This window comes from Mustela nigripes, chromosome 6 (assembly GCF_022355385.1).
Source record: "Mustela nigripes isolate SB6536 chromosome 6, MUSNIG.SB6536, whole genome shotgun sequence".
Classification (NCBI taxonomy): domain Eukaryota; kingdom Metazoa; phylum Chordata; class Mammalia; order Carnivora; family Mustelidae; genus Mustela; species Mustela nigripes.
In genome coordinates this window covers 34,610,250-34,620,332 of record NC_081562.1, presented here as the reverse complement: position 1 = coordinate 34,620,332, position 10,083 = coordinate 34,610,250, and the positions used below count along the sequence as shown (strand labels likewise).

The following is a 10,083-nucleotide window of genomic DNA, read 5'->3' as shown; positions in this document are numbered from 1 at the left end:
CTTTCTGCCTTAGGTACAGGACAGCCCCAACCAAGAGCCGCCACCAAAATGGATGGGAGAGAGAATGGAAAGAGCTTATAGACAATTTTTTTAAAACATGTATGCATGTATTTTTTCGATAGCATCCAAATACTTCAATATAATATCAGAATATTACTGTCCTTTAGACAAGGGTAAATAATGATCCAATTACAGAAAATATAAATAATGGAAAACAGAATAAAGAAGGAATGCTTTATATAGATAAATAGAAGAAGAAACCAGAGTGAGAAGAAAATTCTCCTTAATATCTCACTGTCTAAATAACAAGTGTACAAAATTTGACTTCTCTCAAGATATATCTTGATATTTTAAGTTTACAAACATGACAGCATCTCTGTTCATTGTTTAATGTGTTTAATAAAAACTCTTAGTTCTAATAGAATTGAGTGAAGTTTTAAAGTTTTCATCTAAATATAGACATTTAATTAATATGAATAGTACAGCATGTAATATGGTATAAAAATAGGGTTATAATATAGCTCTAATTATTAACATTATAGATCTCCAACAGTTTCCCCTAAGAATGATGATACAGTCTTCCAAAACAGATGTTTTTTAGTTTTATTGCTAAATCAAACATTAGATTTATAATTATTTTATGCAGTTGTCATGGGTTCGATCTCAAAGTTTAAAAGTAGATGAGTATTTTCAATTTCCTTATTATTTATAGTCCTCAGTGAAATCCAGTTCTGAACATCAGAAAAGTTAAATGAAAGACAAATCAGCTAATTGGTATAGGAATCTCTTTTTCAGTTTCAGTGATATGAGAATGCTTTATAGTCTCCCTAGAATGGTGAAAAATGATGTGTTCATGCTATGATTAATACATGTAAAAGACCTCAACCTGCCTCACAAGAGGAAAATATATAAATAGCTTTCCTCTGCAAGATATTTTAGGCACTATTTTAATGTTAAAACTAATTGAAAGAATAATATATTAAATATATAAAATATGCAAATTAAACATCTTTTTTTAGATTAAGATAAATTTATCTTCAACATCTGCCTAACACATTTATTCAGCTGGTTTTTGTTCAGAAGTAGTATTTTTTTTAAGGATTTTATTTATTTGACAGAGAGGGACAAAGTGAGAGAGAGAGAACACAAGCAGAGGGAATGGGAGAGGGAGAAGCAGGCTTCCCCTCGAGCAGGGAGCCTGATGCGGGACTTGATCCCAGAACTCCAAGATCATGACCTAGCCGAAGGCAGATGCTTAACGAGCACCCACGTGCCCCCAGAAGTGGCATTTCCTTATGATGATCAATTTTATATAGGAAGCCACTCTCAAAAACAATTTGTTATGTCACTATTCGTATCTTCCTGACTGCATCTCCTAAAACATACATAATTCAGAAAAGCCATCATTTTGGCTTTTCCAGTGATTACTGTTATTATATTTTTCCCTCTTTTTTTTTTTTTTTTAAAGGAGACTATCCCTATACCCTCTTCAACTGCAGCCCTTTATGTAAGAAATATGTAGGGGTTTTTTGGTTTTGTTTTTCTGTTTTTAGGATAACATAATATATTCAGCTATTCCAATTAGCACATTTTCCTCCACCCCCACTGTGATTTGTTATCTGTGGTCTTTGAATTTTACAGTCAGTTACAACAGAATGTCTACAGAGATTTTCTATAAGGTCATCTAAGTGTCCAGACTTCAAACAATATAAATTTCACTCAGAGTGACTATATCTAATGAAAGTGAAATTTATTATCATTTAACTTCATTTTGCTAAACAGTTACTAGAAACAAATTCCCTTACACATGAACTTGCTTTAACAGTTGATAAAAAGAAAAATCAAGTCCCCTAAGATACTATAGCTTCAAATCATACTGTTTTATTGCTATTAATCTGTTACTGTTTTATACTGTTTTTATACTGTTTTATACTGTTTTAATGCTATTATTGCTAATAAATTTGTTTTAACAAAATAGTGTAGGAAATTTAACAAAAAATCCCATTTTTCAGGTACCTAAAAAAGATGCAGAAGAATGAGTAATAGTTCAGGACTTGGATAAATAAATATGTATGTCATTATAAATTTATACCAACAATTGTAAGTGTCTAATCACATCTCATCAATTAAACTACATATATTTTCTAATAAAAAATGTTTTCTTTTGTGGATAGGTAACACATAAACTTAGTTGTTAATACATGAAGTACTTTTTCATTACTTATGCAGAAAAAATCAAAATTTATCAGTCAATAGTCATATGTTCATGCACACATATTTTCATGATGTTCACATATCATGTAACCTTTGTGGCAAGAAAGTTAAGTATCATATTATACTAAGAGCTTCAGTTGAGGACTCATAACTCACATTGCAGTCCATTAGTCTCAGATAAAGCTTACAACAGCAGACATGATTACTTAAACAGTTCAGGAATATATGATGAAGGCATTATTCAGTCATCTACTATAAGTAATCATAAAAGATATGTCACAATTTATTACAGTTAGATCAGCCAATGGGTCCTGAAGCACTAGCAAAATTATTTCCCTTTATTGTATATCCAACTCATCTTATAAGTAGGTTCTCATGAAGACAACAGTCACTGAGATTAAAACAGACCAAGGGAAAAAAATAATATGTATCTGCTGCTTTTCATGTACACTATAATGTAAGGTCAGCAAAAAACAGAGTTTGACTTTCTCTTTTCCCCTATGAAGAAGTAAGATGCCAAAACATCTTAGAACTTGGCTTTGATTCACCTGCAGGTGCGAAGAGTTGAATATGAGTAGTCATGGTGATTGAATAAATAAAAAAGTAATGTGGAAAAAAAGTATACCTTTGAGATTTGAAATTTTACCTCAGCCAAAATGTACTGTAATATTTTAAAGACAGATTTTTTTAAAAATCAGAATTAAGGATACAAAATCTTACATGTGAATTCATTTGATTTTACAAAGTAATAGCTTATATTTTTTGGTAAATAGTCATGCAAAACTTTTTATTTCTTAAAGCATGAGAATTTTTATGTGCTTTAAAATTGCATATTCTGGAAAGCACTAAAATCCATGAGCTACATTCATTTTCTAAGTAATGACTAAGAAATGATGATAGATACTCAAATATTTTCTCCAGAATGAGCTTACAGACAGTGATTAAAAATGAAATGACTGATTTCATAGGAAATTATTTTTACAACCATTTAATCAAGTCAGGTTTATAGGAATCTCTGTTTATTACCAAATATAAACACATCTAAACTTAAACCATTTTTTGAGTGTTGTTTCAAGTATAGTCATCCTTTGATTGCCAGAGAATACAGTATCTAGAATACAGATTTTCCTAAACAGTTTACGTTAAAATGTGGCTTTTCTTTGCTATCTAACTTGCTTCTAACTTCTCACTATCACCAAGAAATGTCTCATTAGATGCTAACTTATTTTATTATTGTTTACAATTCGTGATTTAAATCACAAATTTGTGACTCATAAACAGTTAAGAGAATCCTATCTTAAACTGAACAATGTTTTCAAACACAAAAAAGAGTTGTATGTAAGTGTAACTTTGTCATAGAAGTGACATTAGCTTTATAGTTACCCTTTCTATTCAAAAACAGTAAAAAAAACTTTATATAGAAGATATTATAGACAATAATGATAGTGTCACATAATTATTATTCTTAATTCTTTTGATGTTTTTACCTAAGCTCAAGTCCGTAATGCTGATGTCTACCATCCTTCCTCTTGATAAATCTCCTGTAGGAAGGCTTTTGATTGCTAGGTTCATCATGCTGAAACCTGACTTGTCATTTTTTTTTTAAGATTTTATTTATTTATTTGACAGAGAGAGATCACAAGTAGGCAGAGAGGCAGGCAGAGAGAGAGAGAGGAGGAAGCAGGCTCCCTGCTGAGCATAGAGCCCAATGCAGGACTCCATCCCAGGACCCTGAGATCATGATCTGAGCCAAAGGCAAAGGCTTTAACCCACTGAACCACCCAGGCGCCCCGACTTGTCAGCATGTTTGCCCTAGTCTGTGGAGTAAGAACCTACAAGATCTAGTAGGCATTCCAAAGCCAGATATTTATCTGAAATAAAATGTAAACCTGCTCTCTATCTTTCAATTAAATATATTATTATTATTATTATTAATTATTGCATGTATTTTGTTTCCCAAGTTCTACCCTTTACCTCCCCTTCAAAGCCCTGACTCAGTCCCCAAAATATTGACACTTTGGAGGGGTCCACTCCTTTTTTCAATGACCAAGTTTTAAACCAAGTGAGAATGACACTAACAACATTGTGCAGGATGATTTTTTTTTAAGTATTTCCTGATCTTGGCGAGGTCCTCAAAGTTCATTTTTGCTTTTGTTTCCTTTGCCTTTGGAGACATGTCTTGAAAGAAGTTGCTGTGGCTGATGTTGAAGAGATTACTGCCTATGTTCTCCTCTAGGATTTTGATAGATTCCTGCTTCCTGTTGAGGTCTTTTATCCATTTAGAGTTTATCTTTGTTTATCGTCGAAGAGAATGGTTGAGTTTCATTCTTCTACACATAGCTGTCCAATTTTCCCAGGATCGTTTATTGAAGAGACTGTCTTTTTTCCACTGGATATTTTTTCCTGCTTTGTCGATTATTATTTGACCATAGAGTTGAGGGTCCATATCTGAGCTCTCTACTCTGTTCCACTGGTCTGTGTGTGTGTGTGTTTGTGTCACTATCATGCTGTCTTGGTGATCACAGCTTTGTAAGAAAGCTTGAAATCAGGCAACATGATGCCCCCAGTTTTGTTTTTCTTTTTCAACATTTCCTTGGCAATTTGAGGTCTTTTCTGGTTCCATATAAATTTTAGGATTGCTTGTTCCAGCACTTTGAAAAATACCAGTGGAATTTTGATCAGGATGTCATTGAAAGTATATATTGTTCTAGGCAGTATAGACATTTTAACAATGTTTATTCCTCCAATCCATAAGAATGGAATGCTTTTCCATCTTTTTGTGTCCTCTTCAATTTCTTTCATGAGTATTCTATAGTTCCTTGAGTACAGAGCCTTTACGTCTTTGGTTAGGTTCATTCCCAGATATCTTATGGTTATTGGTGCTATAGTAATAGGTTATGCACAGCAAAAGAAACAGTCAACAAAACAGAGCCCACCATGGAATGGGAGAAGATATTAGCAAATGACAATACAGACAAAGGGCTGATATCCAAGATCTATAAAGAACTCTCAAACTCAACACACACAAAACAGATAATCATGTCAAAAAATGGGCAGAAGACATGAACAGACACTTCTCCAAAGAAGACATACAAATGGCTAGCAGACACATGAAAAAAATATTCATCATCATTAGCCATCAGGGAGATTCAAATCAAAACCACATTGAGATACCACCTTACATGAGTTAGAATGGCCAAAATCAACAAGATAGTAAACAACAAGTGTTGAAGAAGATGTGGAGAAAGGGGAACCCTCTTACACTATTGATGGGAATGCAAGTTGGTGCAGCCACTTTGGAAAACAGTGTGGAGATTCCTTAAGAAATTATAAATAGAGCTGCCCTATGACCCTGCAATTGCACTACTTGGTATTTACCCCAAAGATACAGATGTAGTGAAAGAAGTGTCATATGTGCCCCAATGTTCACAGCAGCAATAGCCACAGTCACCAAAATGTGGAAAGAACCAAGATGCCCTTCAAAAGACAACTGGATAAAGAAGATATGGCCCATATATACAAAGAACTACTATGCCTCCCTCAGAAAGGATAAATACCCAACTTTTGTATCAACATGGATGGGACTGGAAGAGATTATGCTGAGTGAAATAAGTCAAGCAGAGACAGTCAATTATCATATGGTCACACTTACTTGTGGAGCATAAGGAATAACATGGAGGGCTTTGGGAGATGGAGAGGAGAAGTGAGTCGGGGGAAATCAGAGAATGAGACGAACCATGAGAGACTGTGGACTCTAAGAAAGAGAGAATTTGGGGCGGGGGTTGGATGAGCCTGGTGGTGCGTAATATGGAGGGCATGTATTGCATCGAGCACTGGGTGTGGTGCATAAATAATGAATCTTGGAACATTGAAGAAAAAATAAAGTAAAATTACAAAAAATTAAAAATAAATTTTTAATAAAGTATGTCCTATACATTTTAAAACAGTGTTTCTTTTTAGTAATATAAATACTACATGACATGGCATGCAGTGTAATAAAATGGGAATGGAATGAATATTGATGCTAAGAGAATATACCAACAAAAGGAGAAATAGAATATAGGACCTCATGTTTAACAGAGGTGAAGAGAAATGAGAGTTCATTCTAATTTTCAGTAGGATATGTGCTCGCTTCGGCAGCACATATACTAATTTTCAGTAGGATAGATATGGTCAATTCAGTTGAAAACACATTATTTTGAGAGCTTTCTCTATCCTGGTCACTGATTCATGCACTACGTTCATCAAGTGTTTATCCATGATCTACTGTCAAGGTACTGCAACAGATATATTGTAGAAAAATTAAAAGACACATTTTTTGTCTTGAAGGTTCTTTTAGTCTACTAAAAAAAAAGAGAGAGAATTAAGGGATTATTGCAATACAGTAAGTACTGCTATATTAGAAAGTGACTATGGAAACATTCAATGATCCTTTGTGTAGATTAAAAGATGAAAAACCATTTTGGATGAGATTTTGCCAAAGATTAGTCTTTTTTTTTTTCCCCAGAGTTACAAAATTTATCATTTATGCACTACTCCCAGTGCTCCATGCAATACGTGCCCTCCATAATACCCACCACCAGGCTCACTCAACTCCCCATCTCCTTCAGTTTGTTTCTCAGAGTCCACAGTCTTTCATGGTTTGTCTCTCCCTCCAATTTCCCCCAACTCACTCCTCCTCTCCATCTCCCAATGTCCTCCATGTTATTCCTTATTCTCTACAAGTAAGTGAAACCGAGTAATTGACTCTCTCTACTTGAATTATTTTACTCAGCATAATCTCTTCCAGTCCCTTCCATGTTGATACAGTCTTAAAGAGAGAGTTCCCCCATGTCAAAGAAAAAGAGCTGATTCCTTTTTGTTACTTATTTTTCATATAATCTACAATAAGAACTTATTCTGTCAATTTGCTTCCTCATTCCCCCCAGCACCATGTTCTTTTGTTATGAACACATTGAAAGTTTGTTTTTGTGTTGTTACCTTTGTTTACTTGTATATTTTGTTGCTAAGAGTTACTTAAATGTCTGGGTTGGTAAATGGAACCATTTTTTACTGATTGGAAAGTATTAATAGTCTCTTCAACATTAGAGAAATCATTTGTTTAAAAAAATAAATTAAAAACACTTTTCCACTCCATATAGCTTCCAGAATACCTTCATTCAATACAGACTGGGGCTTGTTCACTTTAAATCCTCCTCTTAATCCAACACTATTTCTTTCAGGTTGTTGTAGGCAGAAAACCTGGAAGACAGCTCCAGTTAATGTCCAGTATAGTTGGGGGGGGGGGTGGAGTGAAACTTCATGTAAGCCACAGAATTATAGACTATTGGTATACATTTAGTGTCATAATTTTAACTATTTTTAAAATATATCCACTTAATTAATTTTTCATATTCATTACAGATTATGTCAAAATATTTGTATTTTTATTCCTTTAGTATTTGTGTATATAATTCACACTTTTTAATATGATTATTGCTATTATTTTTCTTATGCTCTTTTTATTAGCTAAACTTTATATTTAATAGCATTTGTAGTTTATGAAACTATAAATTATGATTATCTAATTTTAGTATATCTATACTTCCTAGTTTTTCTAATTGGTATAAATAATTTTTACCCCATTGCATTCTTATTATATTTTTCCTACAGTTTACCAGTCTATCTATTTTAAAAGACATGGAAAAAAATATAAGTTTTAGCAAACTGTCGCGGAAATATTTATGCTTTAATCAAGGAAGGGTTTTTATATCCCTAAATGGTTGTTCATGAATTAGCCTTTTCATGCTGTGTAACATCCACCCTTAAAAGTAGAGGACCACAAACTCAAAGATCCCTATCTTGCTGAATTCAATTATAAATCAATTACTTCAGGCACCTGGGTGGCTCAGTTGGTTAAGTGACTGCCTTCGGCTTAGGTCATGATCCTGGAGTCCCAAGATTAAGTCCTGCATCCAGTGCCCTGCTCAACAGGGAGTCTGCTTCTCCCTCTGACTCTCTCCCCTCTCATGCTCTCTCATTCTCTCTCTCATGTAAATAAAATCTTAAAAAAAAAAAAAAGAAATCAATTATTTCACAGGCAAAAATGTTTCTCTGTATATCAAATATACTTCAGGAACACTCAGACAAATAGCCAGGATGTTACCTCCTAGAAACTCAAACTCATATACCCCTATATGAGGAGACCAATGGGCATGAGTCAAGGAGCAGAGAGGGAGAAGCAGACTCTATGCTGAGTGTGAAGCCCCACATAGGGCTCATCCCAGGACTGTGAAATCACAACCTGAGGTGAAACCAAGAGTCAGACGCTCAACTAACTAAGCCACCCAGGTGCCCCAGATGTTCAACCTTAATTTAAAGCAAAACTGCTAGCAATAAAAACCAAAGACTCCTAAAATGTCTATAAAAACACTGTGGAAGTTACAGCAGAGTATCTGTTACCAAACTCAGAATTCTTGTCATACTCTGAATTCAATCTGTTTTCGTTGTAGTTGTCATTTCTTCCCAATTATCAAGAGAATGTTTTTCTTCTTTTGTTCTTGATAGTAAGAGCTTAAAGGAAGCGCTTAAATCAGCATTTATTCTCATGTCATTTTTACATTTTTATTTGCAAGTAGTGTATAAAATACTTTATTTCTAAACAAGAAGCTAGGGGTGCCTGGGTGGTTCTGTCAGTGAAGCGTTAAGCATCTGCCTTCCCAGAGTCCTGAGATCAAGCCCCCCCCATGTTGGACTCCTTCTTCAGCAGGGATCCTGCTTCTCCCTATCTCTCTGCTGCCCCTCCTGCTTGTGCTCCCCCTGTCAATTAAAAAAAAAAAAAATCTTAAAAAAAAAACCAAGAAGCTACCATCACATTTAATGCACAAACAGGACTATCATTAATAAGCCCAACCAAATTAAATAATTAAGATTCTCTTAAAAAAAAAAAAAAAAAGGAAACCTAGCTTTGCGCAGTGGTAGTATGGTAGCCAATGAGGTTTATCCGAGACGAAATTATTGCTAAAAAAGGAAACCTATGCCATTTCTCAGCTATACATGTCTGTTAAAAGGAAAACATTTCCTTTTGACAACGAATTTGAGTAGATATTAAAAGCTTAGAGGGAAATCATTGCAAAGATTCCCTGACTTAACAGAGGAGTAAGATGTTGTAGGATTCAGAAGTAATATCAAAGACAATTTATTATGGTAAAAAGACTTACTTGTTGATTTTTTTTTTTTTCTTTCTAGCAAACTAGTAGAAGCACATAACCAGGATTTATACTTCTACACAGTTGTTTTTGATCCAGGATTATGTAAGAAAAAAAGGGAGTGGGATATGGTACTTAACCAAAAGAGAACAAACAGTTGATGGGGTCTGGACGTTAAGAAGGTAAGTTTTGACAGAAAACAGTACTGATTAGGGAGAAAATAAGAGTTGATAGATCAAATGGTTGGAGGAATACAGAAAGAGTAGAAAGTAGTAAAAAACAGTGGAATAAGCTTCGAATCAGGGTTTTATTAAAGGAAAAGCCATTTTTCTGGAAGCAGCCTCAGGGTTAGGAGTGAGATAATAGGTAAGCTGTAGGAAATGGATATTCTCAAAGGAAAATATATTGGCAGCGAAGGACAGAGGTAGAGAATTTATCAATCATAGAATGACTAGAGTTTCAAAGGACACAATGGGAAAATTTGAAAGAAGGTGTCAATTTAGGTCACTAGAGAGGAAGCTTATAGCTTTCTGTGTCTGTAGATAATCAATCAAGGTATAGATAATGTTATCAGTTTAGGCATGGAATAAGAAGAATGGAATAACTCTCATGGCAGACATCATTGACTGATGAGTGGCTATATATTAAATCACATTGGTCCCCAGTGTCACACTGAAAGCTC

The 10,083-nt window shown here is 34.2% G+C and overlaps 1 pseudogene; it reads left to right on the top strand.

Annotated features, from left to right (window-relative positions):
* The first annotated feature begins 9,156 nt into the window (after nt 1–9,156).
* LOC132020965 (U4 spliceosomal RNA) lies at nt 9,157–9,306 on the top strand (annotated as a pseudogene).
* Nucleotides 9,307–10,083: the final 777 nt, after the last annotated feature.